At 42.1% G+C, this 19,426-nt stretch overlaps 1 protein-coding gene and 1 long non-coding RNA gene across 5 annotated transcripts in view; one reads left to right on the plus strand and one right to left on the minus strand.

Annotated features, from left to right (window-relative positions):
* Positions 1-19,426, plus strand: part of slc2a9l2 (solute carrier family 2 member 9, like 2) — a 195,884-nt gene that overhangs the window by 117,049 nt on the left and 59,409 nt on the right. The window contains exon 13 of one of the 4 annotated variants that reach the window (XR_007035272.1): positions 15,257-15,357. The exons of the other annotated variants lie outside the window; for them this stretch is intronic. The gene's annotated coding sequence lies outside the window, so the exon portion shown is untranslated. The remainder of the gene's footprint in view (positions 1-15,256; positions 15,358-19,426) is intronic. 4 annotated transcript variants of the gene reach the window in all.
* LOC124856189 lies at positions 539-5,483 on the minus strand. The gene is made up of 3 exons (XR_007035273.1): positions 5,394-5,483; positions 3,317-3,430; positions 539-602 (listed from the first exon to the last, which is right to left on the minus strand). It is a non-coding gene; the product is annotated as an uncharacterized LOC124856189 (long non-coding RNA).

The following is a 19,426-nucleotide window of genomic DNA, read 5'->3' on the forward strand; positions in this document are numbered from 1 at the left end:
GTGGTATTCTTAGGGTTACCTTTAAGGTTGCCTGTCTCAGTTGTTCTGATGTGGAGACAACTCTGTCAGACCTGAGAATCTTTGATAAAAAAAAAACATGGAAAGAATAAACCAACATAACATAACAATGATGAAGACAGAGAACAAACATGCAAAAAGTTCCATCTTCTATACATCTTCAATTTGGGAGACTTGAGGTAGATAAAAGACATCTTCTTCTCATCCGTGATCTTATTTAAAGCAAACGTTGCACTGCCCAAGGGATTATTATGCCCTCCACCTCTTCAATCACTCTCCAGTGATTAGCTTACAGTTCTTTCTCTTGTGGTGGGCTGTTGTCCTTCATGGGGTGATCTCCTTTCTTTACATCCTGTGATGGTTGGAGCAGGCCTAGTGCTCTAGCCTGTTGGCTTGGGCCGACGTCCCTCAGGAGTGGAGTCGTCTGGTTGATTAGGAAGCCGTCTGCGGTAAGAAGCCACTGTTCGAGCCACCAGCAGCACCTTGGAATGGTCTCTGTTTGCGTTTGGACCTTCGATGTCTCGTCCTTGGCTGGTCCAATAACCCTTGCTGCAGATAGCTGTTTTCAGTGGCCTTCAACAGTTCTAGAATAAATAAACTGTTCTATGTTTTATTGCACCAAAACAATGAAATTTATGTCTCTTATTTTGCATGAAATTCAAATGCAGTGGTTCATTATTACCCCAGGTGCTTAACTCAGTTTGCATCATATTAAAGTTCAAAACTCTTCAAATAGGGATATTTACTTTGATAAGTAAGACTGGTCCATTCTGAGTCTGCATTTTATCCACTGTATCACTTGGCGATGTCAAACTTTAGATCTGCTGCAGTCTGAACTCCTTTATTTCCAACAGTTGGTTCAGTTACTGAAGGTTAAAATAATTTTGTTTGTATTTTTACCTTTTCCATTAAGCAGAAACTACTTTAATAATTACATGGATCTTCATCAAAATATCCAGCAAAGGAGAATTAATCTTTTGACTAATTTAGAGGAATTAATCCCGTACATACAGACAGGTTCTCAAGATGAGGCTTTGGGTAGCTGGCCACCAGTTTTTTAGACAAAACACAAAGTGTAATCTTCTCTCACAATGTCACTATGTCCTCACTGGAGATATGAGCAACCTTCCCCATAGTTACAGTACTGCTCCCATACGTGCTAAAACTTTTGTAACCCAGTGTTTCATTTTTTTTTATTAAGGCTGACATCCCCTCTTTTTACGCATGGTTCAACCAATTAGTTAATTTAGCATTTGTCTTTTGTCTTTAATGATTGAAAAAAATGTTTTAGCAACCAAGACCACATTAAATATAATTTAAAGAAATTAAGAATCTATTTCAGTAAATTGCTCCTCAAAAGGTTCCTTTTGTACATGAATATAAAGGTCTATTTTCCCTATTAGACTGTTTATTTTATCATTTTGTTAGCTTCAGTTTGTGTAGGTAATGTGGCATTTTCCTTTAAATTTCATTTGAAGTCATGCATATAATTTTAACCTAGTTAGAACCACATAGGATTGATGTATTTAAAATATTTATAGCTTTTGTTAGCTTTTTTTTAGCCATTTACATCATTAGAATTATTCATTAATAATGAATTAATTTATCGTCATGTATTTCAAATTAATTAGTATTAATTAAATTGGTCTCAGAGTTCACCACTGTGAATTTACCTAAATAAAATTTGGAAAAAACAACCTGGTTGTTTCTATTTGCAGTCACCTCAGTTTTAACAATAAAACATTAAATGTTATGGAGTTAATTTTTATGTTTCAATTATAAATGAGTCACATCATCTTGATTTGTCTTGGTTTAAGATGAGTAAATTTAAATCATGCAGGTTTAATGCATAAATCCTACCAATTGAACCTAATCATTAATTATAGTATAGGATCATGACTCAGGTTTGTTATCAAATATATTCCTTATTTGTGGCATATCTTGAACTTTCAGCTTGTTTAATTTAGTGGCACCAGGATAAAGTTTTCAGTCCATTAAATCCCCAATGATTCTGCAAGCAAAACTAATTTGAAGAAGTTTAAACTATTTAATTAACATTTTAATTATAAAACACATAAATCTAAATTTCATGCTTTATCCTTAGTCAATCATTTTATAAACATGCATTTTAACGCAGTTATCACAACAAGCCCCCTTTATTATTCTCACTTTTCTTTCAAACAGTGTTGAACTCAGGAAGGGAGGGGTGAGCGTTTCCATGGAAGTTAAGGTGTGTTCAAACCTGGTAGGTGGGCGGAGCCAGGCGGAACCAACCTCTGATAGGCTGTCTGTAGGTGGGCAGTCCACACGGTTCTGTCCTTCCAACCCATCTTAGTGGACCTTAGACTGCAGAACTATTAACATCAACTCACATCAAAAACACGCTGCTTCTTAGGAGTTAAGAAGACAGAGACACCGTTGGCCAAACTTTAGTTGTTTTATTTTCCCGATCAAATTGTAAATATCAATTTTAATAAATGTTTTAATGGCCTCAAATCTACTCAGTGACTTAATGAAGCTTCAGGAATTTAAAGAAATCTCTTTTCAAAAATGTTTTTCTTAGCATATCTCCAGATGCTTTGATTGATAATCATCAGGATCCTGTTTAAAGATAAGTGCACACAATCCAAAGAGATCTCAAATAATTTAGAAGCACAGCAGCAGTCTTCTCTTATATGAATCCAAATGTTTTGCTGCTGAAACTCTGTTATAATTCAAATGCTAGAAAATGTTCCATTATTTGAAATATTGGTCATTTGAAATAATCTTTTGTACTAATTTGAAATTTGTTTGGTACTCCTAGGTAGTGAAGGATTTAATTATTCTTTTATCCTATAAGTCCCCAAAAATGAAACCTTTATTTGAACATTTTCAAACTCATCCAAGTTGTCATGAAATCAAACATTTCTCCCTGGGGAGGAGACTGGAGTTCGAGCCGCTCTTCCTCTTTAATGTTAAAAGAGGGGCCTTTATTTATCTCTAAAATGAAGGACTTTACCTGCCTTTATGTCCCATAATGGTCTTTCCTAGGATTTTAATTCCTGAACCCTAATTACTTCTGCCTTTATTCTGTTATAAAGGACTTTAGTCACTATGAGTTTTAATTTCCTGAATCCTAGCCCTGGCTCCAAAACAACCTTCAGCCTCAGTCTGTGTTCCCCAGAGTAGAAACCTAATCTGAGTATTAATAGACTTTAAAGCCAGAACCCCTCATTGCCTTAGATCGTTTATTTAATAAGTGTAGTATTTTGGGTTGTTTTTTTTATTTGAATGTACTCTGTTCTGTTAAATGGCATACCTTTATTGATTTATTTACATTTTCTTCACTGACCCACAATCTATGGCTCACGGGCCTCAGGCGTCCAGGAACCAAAGGTTGAGGACCACTGCTTTAAACACTGATGCCAGCTTTCTGCAGAGATTAAAGAAAATGGATTAAATACCTTAAATATTTTCAGACTAAAGGGTTTATTATTTCTGGCATCAACAATAACATATCTGGGAGTTTCAATCACTAGTTCACAGCTCTAAATTAGCCCCACGTCATATTTGCTTTTAATCCAGAGTTCACAAGGAGCTTCAGACATTATAATAAAACAACACAGATCTGTTTTGGATGAAAGGAAAAGCAAGCTTCAAAATCTGGTTCTGTGGTGGGAAATAGTTCCACAGTTTCTGGAAGAAGGCCTTTCTAAGCAGTCTTTAGAGAACATGATATTAGAGTTTTTGTGGTACCACTTGTCTAATTAGATTCTTTCTTACCTTCAGAACAAAAAATACATCTTTCCATTCTCATTTTACAGGTTTTTGCCAGGGAAGATGTGTTTAACTGAACCTATTACTCTGAAACATTTTGTTGTTGGGGTGTTAGAGAAAATAACAAGTGTGTTTACATTCCAATGCAACACAGAAGTGATTAAATTTTCTTTCTTTTCCCAGAGGAGAAAATGCAGAACCAAGCTTTTCATAGTTTTGTCAGGACCAGATATGAGGTACAGTGTAAGTCAGCAGGCTTCATAAAATCAGAAGAGTGGGAAAATCAGCTAATCTAACCTCTTCCCAGCAGCTGCTGTGAAAACAATGAATTTGCACCTTCCATTCAAGCTTCATTTTACGCTTGTGGACAAAGCTGTACCCCACTGGAAGTACTGTGTCAGACTGTACGGAGACCCTCTGCAGTAAAACTAACCCTATTCTCAGAGGTCTCTACCTGTTAGATTAACGGGGTACACTCTGACAAAAGGAAACAATGCCTGAAAGAGAGTCCATCAGGTGTTACACATGCAATGGACTTTAAAATGCTCCTCCGTGGGATCTGTCCTGAGGCTGACATAGAAACACATGGTTACCACTGAGTTTTGGAGGGGCTTAAAAATTCCTCTTTCTTTTGAGGACTTTTACTAGCAATATTTGACCCTGAATCTACCATGATGAGAGACAGAACTTGTTTCTCTAAAATAATTATTTTACAACTTTTGGAAAAGAATCTCTTTAACACAGGAATAACATTTAACCTCTTGTTACGTCTGTCAAAGTCAAAACCACATCAGTTGCAGTTAATAAGCTTTCTTCATTGCAGAAAAACAGAAAAGATATTTGCAAATGTGTGTGTGATTGTACGTTAGAGGCAGAGAGAAAGGTTTAGTACATGGTTCAGATTTTGCACAAACAGAAGTATTGTCAGTCAATCAGTTAGTTTTCACATACCTGTCATCCATTGTCTTTTTTTCCCTATTTTCTCCTTTGTCGCTTCCTCGGTTCTTTTAATATTGTAGAGCTGCAAAAGTTTTAATATATCGATGCACTTGGTGCGTTGTGGTCCATATTTTTTTCACACGTTTCTCCCTGGGGAGGAGGAGGTGATCCCTTAGAACTGAACCGCTGTCCCATACTGACAGCCTTGCCACACCCTTTACTTACTGGTAAATGGGGGAATATTCCTTTAAAACCTGCAGACGTCTCCACAAGAGTTTAGAGCTTTCTGGTACCCTAATTGCCTTCCCCCTAACTTACTGGTTTGGGGAGCCTCATTCAACCGTACAGGGAGGGGTCTCTACTGGTGAATTACTGTTCACCCGTGCGCAGCGTGGCATCAACCGCGCCAACGAGGTCCGTACACCTCGCTCCTGTTCCAAGGCGGGAAAAATCCCAGATCCCCTTTTTCCCCAGTAGAAAACTTTTAGTTTTAACCTGTTAGTTAAAATTTAAGAAGTCCTTATTATTATTAACCCTTTTATTATTTTCTGTATTTCTGCTTTTTAAAAAAAATATATTTTGCAACTTAATTTATAGGCCTTTGGTTATAATTATCAAACTATTAAGCAAATTAATATTGATGATAATTAATTAAATTATGCTGCTTCATTGTTTCTCACCTTCTCTGGAAGACAAAAAATGCGGTTCTTTTGGATTCCAGTGCTGAGTCTCCAAGAACACAGTCAGCAGTCCTCCTCCCCTTAACACTAAAAGGGTTTGAGGCAGGGAAGCTCTTCCCAGGTTGATCAGACACTCCTGCATATGTCCTCGGAAGAACCCAGTCAAGGAATCCCATCCTCGTTGCCATTTGTTGTAGAAAAATTAGTTTTTACCAAGACAGAGACCGATGATTGTCACTCAGAATCAGCTTTATTATAATATTGCAAGACAGAAGGCTTTTTTACAGCATTGGAGATGCACTCAGTAGTGCCGCCAAATCGTTCTGACCAGACAAAGCAAAGGTTCTCCTATAAGCTACAACAGTTTTCAAGGTGACTCTCATGAGACCTGTTGTCCTAGACATAATCTTAACAGTGTGGCATACATATTATCTCACACAGCTGCAAGCAGAAGGCTGAGAAACCATTATTCTAAGACTAAATAAGAGAAGAATGGAACAACACCTGAGGGGTTCTAATACTTATGTCAGTTCTTGTAGAGTATCAATGAGCAAATCACGCAAGGCACTAAAAATTTCCACAACAGCGTCCAAACCTGCCGAGGGCCGACTGAGGCCTAGGACCCCCAAGATGTCAGTAGATAAAATGAGGAAGCCCCCACAGACCAGTACAGTTATTGGAGACCAAACCAATTTAGAGTTATTCTCTTGGTTTTCCATACAAGCAGACATTTTCAACATGTCTGCTTGTATGAAGTGTTTACCATGATATACAGGGGTTGGACAATGAAACTGAAACACCTGTCATTTTAGTGTGGGAGGTTTCATGGCTAAATTGGACCAGCCTGGTAGCCAGTCTTCATTGATTGCACATTGCACCAGTAAGAGCAGAGTGTGAAGGTTCAATTAGCAGGGTAAGAGCACAGTTTTGCTCAACATATTGAAATGCACACAACATTATAGGTGACATACCAGAGTTCAAAAGAGAACAAATTGTTGGTGCACGTCTTGCTGGCGCACCTGTGACCAAGACAGCAAGTCTTTGTGATGTATCAAGAGCCACGGTATCCAGGGTAATGTCAGCATACCACCAAGAAGGACGAACCACATCCAACAGGATTAACTGTGGACTCAAGAGGAAGCTGTCTGAAAGGGATGTTCGGGTGCTAACCCGGATTGTATCCAAAAAACATAAAACCACGGCTGCCCAAATCACGGCAGAATTATATGTGCACCTCAACTCCTGTTTCCACCAGAACTGTCCGTCGGGAGCTCTACAGGGTCAATATACATGGCCGGGCTGCTATAGCCAAACCTTGGTCATTCATGCCAATGCCAAACGTCGGTTTCAAAGGTGCAAGGAGCGCAAATCTTGGGCTGTGGACAATGTGAAACATGTATTGTTCTCTGATGAGTCCACCTTTACTGTTTTCCCCACATCTGGGAGAGTTACGGTGTGGAGAAGCCCCAAAGAAGCGTACCACCCAGACTGTTGCATGCCCAGAGTGAAGCATGGGGGTGGATCAGTGATGGTTCGGGCTGCCATATCATGGCATTCCCTTGGCCCAATACTTGTGCTGCCAAGGACTACCGAACCATTCTTGAGGACCATGTGCATCCAATGGTTCAAACATTGTATCCTGAAGGCGGTGCCGTGTATCAGGATGACAATGCACCAATACACACAGCAAGACTGGTGAACAATTGGTTTGATGAATATGAAAGTGAAGTTGAACATCTCCCATGGCCTGCACATTCACCAGATCTAAATATTATTGAGCCACTTTGGGGTGTTTTGGAGGAGCGAGTCAGGAAACGTTTTCCTCCATCAGTATCACGTAGTGACCTGGCCACTATCCTGCAAGAAGAATGGCTTAAAATCCCTCTGACCACTGTCCAGGACTTGTATATGTCATTCCCAAGACGAATTGACGCTGTATTGGCCGCAAAAGGAGGCCCTACACCATACTAATAAATTATTGTGGTCTAAAACCAGGTGTTTCAGTTTCATTGTCCAACCCCTGTATGTCTTCTAACTGATTTACTGTTCCATGTTAAAAGGTTAAGAGCCCTTTTATTTTGCAGGATGTCTGGGTTGTTCCAAATGGGTCTTTATCTGCATGGCAGAATCGAAGACCGATTCATTATGAGATATTCCTGCCAGCCTGTCAGAGATGTACTGATATTGATGCTTGTAAAACAGCTGTGCTGCTTGGTTAAATGGCTGATAAATGGAATATCTAAGATACAGATTTTCTTACATGATATCAATGATATACAATGATATCACAATTAAGCATTTTCCTGAAGTTGTGCAGCCCTAGTTGTCATGCAACATTCATTTGATCATTTGAATCTCCTGGAGCCATTTTCAGAAATAAACTCTTAGTAAATGCAGAGAGTTTAAATGTTTGTGTATATGTGTATGAAGATACATTATATTGCCAAAAGCATTTGTTTGTCTACTATTACATGTACATAAAATTTGATGGCATCCTATTCTTGATCTATAAAGTCCACTTTGTTGATGGACCCACCTTTGCCATAAATCTTTCACGAGGTTTAGGAGTGTGTTCCTAGTTAAATGAGAAAGGCAGAAATCACCCTTTGTTCTAATTAATCGCAAAGGTTTTCAGGTCAGGACTCTGTAAAGCCAATTCAAGTTTCTCCCCACCAGGCTTCATACACCTACAGGCATGAAAGTGATTTGAACACCTGAATTCATTGATTTGGTGCTGTGACCCACTACTTTTGGCAAAATAGTGTAAATTGTTCAGCAGATGAATCTTTTTTTAATGTTTCTGAACATCATATAATTTAGATGTCTCTTTAAAGTGTTACTAACAACACTGACATGGATTGCTTATGTTCCACTTAAAGCTCAGTTGCTACTTAAAACAATAAAAAAATTATTCCTCTTTAGATTTGGTGATCTATTATCTTCCTTCTTTAGCAAAGTTTTGTCTTATTAAATTGCTCATTCTCTTGCCGTCAGCTCTGCGGAGTTTGTCCCCGTTGCAAGAAAAGAAATGGGTAAAAAATCTCGCTCCCCTGAGCTGTCCTACAACCAGTGAAACTTTGCTGTCTGTGCATGAAAGCTAATAAGACCACATACAACAAACTAACAAGTTGGGAGACAGAAACAGTATGCCGCTGCCCTGTTTTGGCATTCTGCAGGCTGAACGAGATGACAGGCTGCATTCTGATATGAGCAATATATCTACATATGGCCTCTTTTATTTGTCTTGCTGTATAGTAGCAACTGTGCATGATTTTCTGCTCCAGTTCATGAACATACTGAATATACTTCTCTCACCCTTGTTTCCTGGTTGCCCAATATCTAACACAGACCTTATATATCTAGGTAACTTTAAAACTGGCATGGCTTTATTTGTAACACTGACGATTGTATTCCTGAGTTTGCATGTATCTCCAGTACATTCAGGAATTGAGTGATATGCAGATACCTTACCAGTAGCTAGCAACAGCTGGACAGTATAAAGGTACTAATCATAGCAGTAGATGAACAGGCACACACCAAAAGGGCAAAAGAGGCCAAGGTCCACCTCAACAGACAGGGCACAAGATGGAGGCTGGGCAGAGATGCCTCTGACACAGTATAAAATGGGATAATAAGATGTAAAATGCAGACAGACAAAGAAAACACAGAACCCTGTTACATCTTTGTTGATTATCAGGGTGGACATCAAAGTGGGAAGCCCCACTAAAAGGTTTATTAACACGTATCAGCTTGAGCATTTAGAACACACATTGCATGCTGGGACAGATTACTGGGCTCTACTTTTATCAAAAGTGTTGATGCTTCTAAATACAATAAGTTTGCCTGCCATTTCTTAGAGCGTCAGCTGCCAACTACACTTAGCCAGGGTGAAATATTTGATAGAAAATAATTGTGGCATGTTTTTTAACACGTCTGATACCTCTGATGTGCATCGCCTTTAAGGTTGTTCAAACATGACTGGTCTAAGAGCCTGTGAGTTTCCAGATCAAGACTGACAAAGAGACAACTGCTAAGCAACGGCTGCATAGCTCAAACAAAGTGGGGAAAAAACTTCTCAAATACAAAGGGCTCCAAAAGGAAATGGCACAACATGTGTTGAAGTACTCCTTTAAAGAGGCCTTCTGCGCGTTCGTTTATTCACCGTAACCTGGAGGAATTCACAACACATTAGAATAAATCACACGGAGACAGCTGTATGTAATTCAAAATACCTGGACCCAGGGGAAGCTCTCATGTGATCAGGACACACACCGAGACAACTTCGGAGCTTCTCACTGGGCACATTGCTTTTATTAAAACACACATTCAAATGGGCAGCGCCCTGTTTACAGTTTTTTCTCACATGTACAGGTCCTTCTCAAAATATTAGCATATTGTGATAAAGTTCATTATTTTCCATAATGTCATGATGAAAATTTAACATTCATATATTTTAGAGTCATTGCACACTAACTGAAATATTTCAGGTCTTTTATTGTCTTAATACGGATGATTGTGGCATACAGCTCATGAAAACCCAAAATTCCTATCTCATAAAATTAGCATATTTCATCCGACCAATAAAAGAAAAGTGTTTTTAAAACAAAAAACGTCAACCTTCAAATAATCATGTACAGTTATGCACTCAATACTTGGTCGGGAATCCTTTTGCAGAAATGACTGCTTCAATGCGGCGTGGCATGGAGGCAATCAGCCTGTGGCACTGCTGAGGTCTTATGGAGGCCCAGGATGCTTCGATAGCGGCCTTTAGCTCATCCAGAGTGTTGGGTCTTGAGTCTCTCAATGTTCTCTTCACAATATCCCACAGATTCTCTATGGGGTTCAGGTCAGGAGAGTTGGCAGGCCAATTGAGCACAGTGATACCATGGTCAGTAAACCATTTACCAGTGGTTTTGGCACTGTGAGCAGGTGCCAGGTCGTGCTGAAAAATGAAATCTTCATCTCCATAAAGCTTTTCAGCAGATGGAAGCATGAAGTGCTCCAAAATCTCCTGATAGCTAGCTGCATTGACTCTGCCCTTGATAAAACACAGTGGACCAACACCAGCAGCTGACACGGCACCCCAGACCATCACTGACTGTGGGTACTTGACACTGGACTTCTGGCATTTTGGCATTTCCTTCTCCCCAGTCTTCCTCCAGACTCTGGCACCTTGATTTCCGAATGACATGCAGAATTTGCTTTCATCCGAAAAAAGTACTTTGGACCACTGAGCAACAGTCCAGTTCTGCTTCTCTGTAGCCCAGGTCAGGCGCTTCTGCCACTGTTTCTGGTTCAAAAGTGGCTTGACCTGGGGAATGTGGCACCTGTAGCCCATTTCCTGCACACGCCTGTGCACGGTGGCTCTGTATGTTTCTACTCCAGACTCAGTCCACTGCTTCCGCAGGTCCCCCAAGGTCTGGAATCGGCCCTTTCTCCACAATCTTCCTCAGGGTCCGGTCACCTCTTCTCGTTGTGCAGCGTTTTCTGCCACACTTTTTCCTTCCCACAGACTTCCCACTGAGGTGCCTTGATACAGCACTCTGGGAACAGCCTATTCGTTCAGAAATGTATTTCTGTGTCTTACCCTCTTGCTTGAGGGTGTCAATAGTGGCCTTCTGGACAGCAGTCAGGTCGGCAGTCTTACCCATGATTGGGGTTTTGAGTGATGAACCAGGCTGGGAGTTTTAAAGGCCTCAGGAATCTTTTGCAGGTGTTTAGAGTTAACTCGTTGATTCAGATGATTAGGTTCATAGCTCGTTTAGAGACCCTTTTAATGATATGCTAATTTTGTGAGATAGGAATTTTGGGTTTTCATGAGCTGTATGCCAAAATCATCCATGTTAAGACAATAAAAGACCTGAAATATTTCATGTTAGTGTGCAATGAATCTAAAATATATGAATGTTAAATTTTCATCATGACAATATGGAAAATAATGAACTTTATCACAATATGCTAATTTTATTAGAAGGACCTGTAGTCACGTACACACTTTTCCGGCTTTACCATATTTAGACAGTCATTGTCCTGCAACTGCACCATGTTTTCTACTGACATGAGAAGGGAGTAAGTCAGTCAGTTGTACTATCTCTACTTTTCATCCACTCCTGCAGTTCTTCAGTAATTTTCCACTTCACCTCTTCTGTGAGAAATACTTCTGCAGGCCACACAATACACAATGTCTTATACTAACACGGGTTATACATTTTATTTCCCACACTGGTTATGAACATAAAAATAATAATGATGCACACACATAATATATCTCCACAATTTCCCCCTTTTGAAGTCTCCTAAGACTTCACCACTACTTGAAGATGCTTCATAAAAGATTTGAACAGTCATTACAACCTGTGGAGCAGAAGGAAATGTTTGTCATCATGCTTTTTGACCCTGCCTCCAATGCCATGCCATGTGCCCAGGGACTATTGCCTGTCCGGCCTTTGTAGTCCCAAGGATGCTTACAACCTTCTAAGTCTTGACAGGGAGTATTAACCCCTCTAACTGGAGGGTGTCTATCCGTGCTTTATTCCATAGTCTGTCCAAATATGCCAATATAATATTCTACCATCCTTCTGCTCCCTAGACAGTAATACATATCAGACGCCCTGTAGCTTACTCTTTTGGGTTAATCTTCGTCCTCCTCCTCGTTAGCATCCACCGCAAGCAAAGGCATCATATGGGAAGGAGGAGGTGCGGTTTTCCCTTCAATGGTTGTAGTAATAAAGCGAACAATCAAATATCTTATACATGGTACACATCAACATCCACAGGTAACCATAAAAGCTACAAAAACAGCAATGGATATAAACAATGACATAATCAACCCTTTCCAGTGTCCAAACATGCCCGTCATCCAGTCTTCGAATGGATTGTCTATTCCTGAGTACTCATGCATAGTGGCTGAAACTGTTTTTAACCCTTCTAAAGCTTTTGAGACGGAACCATCAGGGGCGGTATTATTGGGTATGAAAGTACAACACATGTCTCCAAACATAGCACATACGCCCCCTTTTCCAGCTAACACCATGTCTAGGGCCATCCTATTTTGTACTGCCATAAGGGATGTGGGGCCAGTTTGTTCAACTAAGCCCTCCACATCATCTCTAGTGAGGTTGGCCATTCGAAGAACATTGTAATGTATGTAATTAATGCGGTCCACATTTTTATTGGGAGTTACCGGAAAAAAGGCTGCAATAATGGGAATGTTTTTGAAGCCTGCTGAGACTTGGTCCGCCAATTTATACTCATTGGGTACGCCTCGGGGGACTCCAATTGCGTCAATGTAGGTGGGCGAGCCTTCGGTCAGGTCAAATGCGTTTGTGCTCCGCTTCATGACATGTCTACGCCGTTGCCTAGTGAGAGTTGCTTTGTGCATGTTTCGAGGGAAGATACTTAAAGTCTTTACCTAACAGAAGGAGAGGTGCCTGCAACCTAACCATGGCACACATTCCAATAGTATTATTTTGAATCCCAGTTAATAGCCGATGTCCTCCACAATAATAGTAGAATCCTGATCTTGCCCAGGGACCTATCACTGAGCCTGGCACCGTGATGTTACACCAATCGCGAGGAATTTGTCCTACATTTGCCTTTGGTGTTGTGGAAGTGAAGGTAAAGCAAGTGTATGTGCCATTTCTTTTTTGAGGGGTGAAAGGGCCTGCTCTGGTGTTATTGGCAATGGGTGGGAACAGACTGGCCAAAGTGGTACAGTTTGTGGGAGTAGCCACTCTAGTCAGCTGTAGCATACAGCTATAACCCTGGATACAGAGGAGCAGGATCAGTAGTTAAATGTGGTCTTGCAGCCGCGCAGGCCACACAATCTGATTTACTTTGTTCTTTGGCAGTCTGAGCTATCCATTGGAGCCAGAGGTTATCTTCAGTATATCCCATGGCCATCTGGATAATTTCTATGGGTTTTAAGGTGTTGTAGTCTATCTTTATCCTCCCCTTGTCTGACTCTGCCTGATTGGAGTGATTTCCGAAATGTATCTTGATGATGCCTTCCGGATTCTGTGTGTTCCATCCTCGTCGAAGACCAAACATGAAATGGGCGTTGTGTGTTCCTAGGGGGTTGTGTGTCAAGGCTTTAAGGGTTAAAAAAATGGCTGTTGCCCGTTTGAGGTGGTATTGGGTAAACTACCGCGTATCAGGGATATGTTTAGCGCTTCAAGTTTAGGTGTCGGGTCAGGGTTAAAAATATTGGTATTCCATGGTCTGCTGTAATATATAGTATTTCTCCACCCCCTACCGCACAAAGGGGTGGGTGTGTCTGCACTTGTGGACTCACAGTGTGTGGAGAGTTCAACATTAGCGCATAGGTAATAGTGGAGCCTCGTCAACCATGTGCTGCCTGAGATTTGGTCAAATTGGAAAGTTGTGGTCGCACTAAGAGTGTAATTTAATTCTATTCCCCCAAACGCCTGGAGGCCTTTATCTGGACCCTGGGGTTTGGATTGTCTTTTATTGATCCTGGGATGACTGGAGCATGTCTGGAAAGGAAGTTCACAATACAAACCTAGAATCAATGTGACAATGAAAAATGATAAAACACCTATACCTCCCGTGACCCAACCCTTAAGGGGCCTGGGTCCTAGATTTTTACCTCCCATTCTTTTCCAAGGTACCTGCAAAGGAAGATAAGGATTAATAATATGGTGAAACACAAAATACCTCTTTTTTTTTTTTTTTTTTAAAGTTCAGAGTGTTCAGTTAAGTTCTTCAGTGGGAGAGCAGCTACGACCACCAGTGAAAGAGAGGAAAGCTCAATCACATCCGCCTCTTCTGTGTGATGTCCTGTTCTTCACTCACAGGTGTAGACTGACCTGGAGCTAAGTGGGACCACTGATCTGACGGTGCACCTAAGGTGTAGACTAACCTTTCGGTGTAAATGAACGCTTTCTCACCCTAGGGGATTATTCTGCCCCTTGAATTGGGTGAGAAAGGTCTTCTGGTGTGCTGGTGTTGTCCCTCAGGTTCTGCTGGACCTCTGGCAGCGATCTCTGTGATGCCTCTGCTGCTGCACACTGGCTCCAATGATACCACGTGTCTCCTTTGCCCTTGACCCTCACCGCATGTGAGGTTCTCTCTGTGACCTGGAATGGACCCGTCCACCTGGGCTCTGACCACTTCCGTTTGATGACTTTCAGAAGGATCCACTCCACGTCTGAGGTAGTGGCTCGAGCCTCGGATGGTTGGGCGGCCACCCGTTTTGAGAATGCTGCAACCAAGCTGTGGAGAGATCTATAGTAATCACGGTGAGACATAGATTGTTCACATTTAGTCAAAAAAGGTAACCTGGTTTTTGGGCCTGGAAAAGGTCTTCCAGTCTGCAGTTCATGGGGCGTCAACCCATGTCTCTGGCTCACTGAGCTTCTTACTGACATCAAAGCTAAAGGTAATGCTGTGACCCAATTAATTTTGGTCTGTGCACAGATCTTAGCCAATTTGGTTTTGATTGTCTGGTTCATCCTTTCCACCTTCCCTTGAGATTGGGGGTGGTACACTGATCCAAAGGAATGTCTCAGTCCCAGGAACGTTTCCTGATTTTTGCAGGAAAACCGTGCCTGGGGAAAACCGTGCCTGGGGATGTAGTGATTAATCAGACACTTCACCACTGTTTTGCTGTCTTCCTTTTTTGCTGGCCAGGCCTCTGGCCAACCGGTGAACACATCCACGCACACCAACAGATATCTGAACCCATTCAGTCTTTCAGTCATGTCTGTGTAGTCTATGATGATTTCCTTACCTGCTACCGGGTCCACAGGGAACTTACCTGGTGCAGGCTTCAGAGTGGGTCTCACATTGAATTGTTGGCAGGTGCTACACGAGCTTATCCAATGACCTACCATCTGTTTCAGGTATGGATGCCACCAGTGCTCAAGACTCTTCATCATTTGTGCAGTTCCTGCATGTCCCGGTCCATGTGCTTCTTCCAGCGCTGCTGTGGTCAACCCTGGAGGTAGGATGGGACGTCCGTCTGGACTTCTCCATAGTTCATCCTGGTCTTTTCTTCCCCCTCTTGCCTTCCAGACTGATTTCTCTTCCGGTGAGGCCCCCTTTTGCAGTCTACTCACCTCCTCCAGAGTCGGTTCTGGTGTCCATTCAACTTCAGAGTTCATCAAGATGTGTATGGGCAGATATCCAGCTTTGGTTTTGGCTGCTTGGTCTGCAGCTTGATTTCCTTGAGCCACCCTAGTGTAGCTGTTATCATGTCCTTTGCATTTTATGACCGCTACTTCTTGGGGAAGTAGTAGGGCCTCAGCTAATCTTCTCATTTCTGGCTCATCTTTAATGGGTTTCTGTCCTGCTGTTCTAAACCCTGTTCTCATCCACTGCTTCAGTTCCACGTGCGCTGCTCCCGTGACATAAGCTGAGTCTGTGTAGATGTTCACTTTTTGTCCTTCCCCTAGTTCTAGGGCTGCTATTACTGCTAGCACCTCTGCTCTCTGTGCTGATTGGGTGTCTGTCAGCCCTTCTGCCTTAAGAGTCACAAAGTTTGTTCCTGTGTCTTCCACCACCGCATAGGCTGCTTTCAGACCCTCTGTGTCATGTCTAAAACAACAGCCATCTGTGTACAGGTTTCTTGCTTCTGTCAATGGTTCTCCTTGTAGGTCTGGTCTGATTTTCTCACTTACCTCAACTTTTTTGGCGTATACGTGGGGCTCTCCTTCTGTCATTCTGTCTGCCATGTTGATCCCTTCATGGCTGTAGATGATATTTGGCGCCTCCAGCACCTTACTCAATCTCTGTTGTCTCAATGGTGAGAGTGTGAAAGTTTTGGAATTGACAAATGCCACTACCCCATGTGATGTTAAAATGTGTAGTGGATGTCCCATCACTACGTGGGCTGTTTTTTGAATTATTTTTGCCAACCCTGCTGCATGTCAGGTACATTCATGGTGACTTTGTTTCATGTTGTCAAGCATCACGCTAATATACATTAGCACTGTTCTTACTCCCCCTTTTTTCTGGAACAGCACTCCGTTTGCGGTGTGTGCTGTTACAGAAACATCCAGGTGAAAGGGCAATGTGTAGTCTGGATGTGCCAAGTGAGCAGCTTGGGAAAGGCTGGTTTTAAGAGCAATAAATGCTTCCTCTGCTTCTGTTGTCCATTCTACAGGCGCCGTCAAATGGCGCATGCCCTGTGTCTTCACTAAGTCACGGAGTGGGGCAGTTATGTCAGTGTATTCTGGAATAAATGACCTGCTGTATCCGGTGAGTCCCAAGAAGGAAAGCATATCCTTCACCCGTTTTGGATGAGACATAAAAATAATAATGATGCACACACATAATATATCTCCACACATGCTATGGAGAAGTTGTGGAAGATCAAGGTTTCAGTTGTGCCAATGGTCACGGGAACTCTCATGGTTGAGTTCTCCCAAATTGGATAAGGTGTTATGATTCTGGCACGTCTACTCTACCCTGTCTCCCTGGCTGCAATCAGCAGATTAGATGCACCTGGTGGCTGCTGCAGTGTAGTGCAATCTGTGGAATGCCATACACCTGTGTCTTCCCTGATATATACTGACTCTGACAAGCAGACGGTGCCAGATTTTTGAAAGCCATTTGTGTGAGTAGATATCCAGAGTTCCTTCCTGTCTGATCATTGTTCTTGACCTTGCCTTGCCTTTTGGATTTATGCCTCTGCCTGCTCTCTGTCAGACTATTTGGATTTTGGTTGTCGACCTTGTTTCCTGCATCTGGTTTATGCCTCTGCCTGCCCCTTGCCTGACGCCTCTTGTTCTGATCGTTGACCCTGTTTCTGTCCTTGGATTATTGAGCCAGCCTAGTCCTCGGATTATTCAGCCTGGAGTCACTTCTTACCTATGCTGTGGAGATCACCGCCTGCCGCCCACTGAGGTTTCCCCTCTGGGATTATAGTTCCACTCAAGACAAAAGCAGGTTAGTGGCTTTTCTGATCCCTGCAAAATCTGGAGAGACTACAAGTCACTAATCCCTCTTTCTGCCTCAGTGATTCCTGGAAGCTGTGAGGAGTGTTACCTGTGTGATGTTTTCCTGTGGCTGAATAAACCTTTTAAACTTTCAGTACTGTGTCTGTCTGAATCTTGGGTCCGCCTTTTTCTGATTCATAGCAGAAACATCTGGCCAAAAATGCACCCATCGCCATCACAAAAGTGGCGTATCCACGTTGATGAGACCCTTTCCTGGTTGAGTTCCGGCATGGAGGAAATAATTTCCACATTATGTTCTGGCAATCTTGTCTCCGAGCCGCCACCATCACAAAGAAACCACGCCCAAGTAACACGGACAACAGCAGAGGTAATGGAGCCGCTCCTCTCTCTGCCTGAGATGTTCATAGGAGACTCAGACCAATGTCGAGCTTTTCTAACTTAGTGTGAAATTCATTTTGAGCTTCAGCCGTCATCCTTTCCCACTGAACGTTCCAAGGTGGCGTTTGTTATATCTCTGCTGGCAGGAAAGGCAAAACAGTGGGGAACTGCTGAATGGCATAACAGGTCTGCATCTTGTGATCTTTATGAAACTTTTTCCAAGGAACTCATTCGAGTTTTTGACCCGGTCATTCCAAGTTGTGAGGCCGCAAGAGGATTATTGTCCCTCAAACAGGGTGATCAACCTGTCTCGACCTATATAATTGACTTTCATTTGTTGGCTGCAGAGAGCCGTTGGAATGAGGCAGCACAAATGGATGCATTCATGAAAGGATTAAACAAAGACATCAATGATGAGCTAGCGACCCGTGACTATCCTTCTTCCCTGAAACAACTTGAGGATTTGGCTGCTCGCATTAATATTCGGCTGGCAGAGAGAAGGAAGGAGAAGCGCCATGAGAAGGGTCGCTCATCATTAACTCAAGTTTCTGCACACCGGTATGAGAGAAGGAGTCGGTCACCTCTCACTGAGGAAAATGATAATTGTGAGCCCGTGCAATTGGGCAGAACCAAGATTACTCCTGAGGAGAAAGATCGTCGGAGAAGATTCAAGCTCTGTTTTTATTGTGGAGAGAAGGGACATTTAGCACTCAGGTGTCCACTAAAAGGACAGGCTCAGCAGAGGAAGGGAGGTCTCTACTGAGCCGAAGTCAACTATCTGCCTCCTCCTTCTTGTTTCCTGCCCATTTTCAAACCTCTTCTTTGTCTCTCCAGGGGGCCGTTTTTATTGATTCAGGAGCAGATACTGAATTTATGGACGAAACATTTGCAAATAAGGACGGCATAAATCTAATTCCGTCAGCTGACACAAAAAATGTGCTAGCTTTGGATGGTCACAGCATGAACAATTCACATCTCAGGACAGAGGAGATTACCTTAACAGTTGGAGGTAATCATCAAGAAAAAGTAACTTTCATGATCATTAATTCACCTGAACTTCCTGTAGTCCTAGGGGCCTCCTGGTTGCAGAAACACAACCCTCACATCGACTGGAAGAAAAAAGAAGTTCTGAGTTGGTCCGATTCATGTTCCGCTGACTGTCTTTTGTCTGCTGCTACGGAGGTCAGTGTGGAGAATGAGGTTGAGGAGACCTAACCAGATTTATCCAAGGTACCGCAAGAATACCATGATTTAAAGGAAGTTTTTAATAAAATCAAGGCCACAGCTCTGCCACCCCATAGACCGTATGATTGTACTATTGATTTGCTTCCTGGCACATCACCCCCTAAAGGCAGAACCTATTCATTGTCTGGTCCAGAGCACAGGGCCATGAAGAGTTATGTTGATGAGGCATTAAAGGCAGGGCACATTCAACCCTTTTCCTCTCCTGCAGGTGCTGGTTTCTTTTTTGTTGGGAAGAAGGATGGTTCATTGAGACCATGCATTGATTATAGAGGCCTTAATGAGATAACAGTTAAAAATAGATATCCCTTACCACTCATGAACACAGCTTTTGATCAGATCCAGGGAGCCAAGATATTTTCTAAGCTGGATCTAAGGAATGCATATGCATATCATCTGGTCCGAATCAGAGAAGGAGATGAGTGGAAAACAGCTTTCAACATGCCTACGGGCCATTATGAATACAAGGTCATGCCATTTGGACTTACTAAC

Source organism: Girardinichthys multiradiatus, chromosome 20 (genome assembly GCF_021462225.1).
Source record: "Girardinichthys multiradiatus isolate DD_20200921_A chromosome 20, DD_fGirMul_XY1, whole genome shotgun sequence".
Lineage (NCBI taxonomy): Eukaryota > Metazoa > Chordata > Actinopteri > Cyprinodontiformes > Goodeidae > Girardinichthys > Girardinichthys multiradiatus.